We start from the raw sequence: 1,562 nt of genomic DNA, 5'->3' as shown, positions 1-1,562 counted from the left end.
TAAAAGTGAAACTAAAAGACATTGATAAGAGTGTGGTGGTTACAGGGGAAGGGAGGAAAGGGAGAGGGAAAGGGGGAGGGGGCGGGGCACAAAGAAAACTAGATAGAAGGTGACAGAGGACAATCTGACTTTGGGTGATGGGTATGCAACATAAGTGAACGACAAGATAACCTGGACTTGTTATCTTTGAATATATGTATCCTGATTTATTGATGTCACCCCATTAAAAATAAAATTATTAAAAATAAATAAATAAAATTTAAAAAAAGAGTTGGTCTAGTTCAGTGGTCCCCAACCTGTTTTGGGCCACAGACCGGTTTAATGTCAGAAAATATTTTCACGGACCAGCCTTTAGGGTGGGACAGATAAATGTATCACGTGACCGAGACAAGCGTCAAGAGTGAGTCTTAGACGAAAATAACAAAGAGAATCTGGTCTTTTTTTAAAAATAAAACATCGTTCAGACTTAAATATAAATAAAACGGAAATAATGTAAGTTATTTATTCTTTCTCTGCGGACCAGTACCGAATGGCTCACGGACCAGTACCCGTCCGCGGCCCAGGGGTTGGGGACCACTGGTCTAGTTGAGGGGTTTAATGAGTTCTGGTAAGACCTAGGCCTCTTCCTAGGCCAGTGCTCACTAGGGTGAAGGCCATGTCTAGTTTGAGTACCAAGATCGTGAAGCCCAATGGTGAGATGCCGGACAAGTTTAAGACCGGCATCTCTCAGGCTCTGCCAGTGCTGGAGACAAACTCAGACTTCAAGGCTAAGCTAGTAGGGAAGCTGAACATCACAGCAGCAAAGAAATTGAAGGTGGAGGTGGTAGGAAAGCTATTGTGGTCTTTGTTCCTATTCCTCAGCTGAAGTCTATCCAGAAAATCCAAGTCCGGCTGAGACACGAGTTGGACAAAAGGTCAGTGGGAAGCACGTTTTCTTTATTGGTCACAGGAGAATGCTGCCTAAGTCAACTCAAAAAGTCATACAAAAATTAAGCAAAAGTATCCCAGGAGCCGCAATCTGACAGCCGTACATGACATTGTCCTGGAGGGTTTGGTTTTCCAAGTGAGATTGTGGGCAAGGGAATCCATATGAAACTGGACAGCTGCTGGCTCATAAAGGTTCATTTGGACACAGTCCAGCAGAATGTTGTGCAGTACAAAGCTGAAATCTTTTCTAGTGTCTAGAAGAGGCTCACGGGCAAGGCTGTCAATTTTGAATTCCCAGAGTTGTGGTTGTAAATATCATTCTTAGAAAAATAAATAAATAAGAGCCGCCCAAGCAAATTAAAGATAGTCCCAACTTCTCCATCACTGAATCCTTAGTTCTGTCCCCATTTCTCATCAATTCACCCCCCATAAATGTTGCTAGGCAGTTTTCCTTCTTCTGGTTTTTTCAGAATGCAGGCTCACTCTTGTCTTTGAATGGCCCACAATAAATGCACAAGGGCTTGAAATGGTAGCAGTCGAGTGTTTTAATAAAGAGTTTCAAATTCCTAGTTTCAGAAAGTATACAACTTCACTCGATATTAAATCATTTCAAAGTAACTAGACTATAGGCAGGC

General features: G+C 42.3%; 1 pseudogene; it reads left to right on the top strand.

The window, feature by feature from the left end:
* The first annotated feature begins 655 nt into the window (after positions 1–655).
* On the top strand, positions 656–1,239 carry LOC136322832 (small ribosomal subunit protein eS7-like; annotated as a pseudogene).
* The last annotated feature ends 323 nt before the right edge of the window (positions 1,240–1,562 follow it).

This window comes from Saccopteryx bilineata, chromosome 2 (genome assembly GCF_036850765.1).
Source record: "Saccopteryx bilineata isolate mSacBil1 chromosome 2, mSacBil1_pri_phased_curated, whole genome shotgun sequence".
Classification (NCBI taxonomy): domain Eukaryota; kingdom Metazoa; phylum Chordata; class Mammalia; order Chiroptera; family Emballonuridae; genus Saccopteryx; species Saccopteryx bilineata.
The sequence above is the reverse complement of the archived record's forward strand: the minus strand, read 5'-3'. Positions and strand labels throughout refer to the sequence as shown.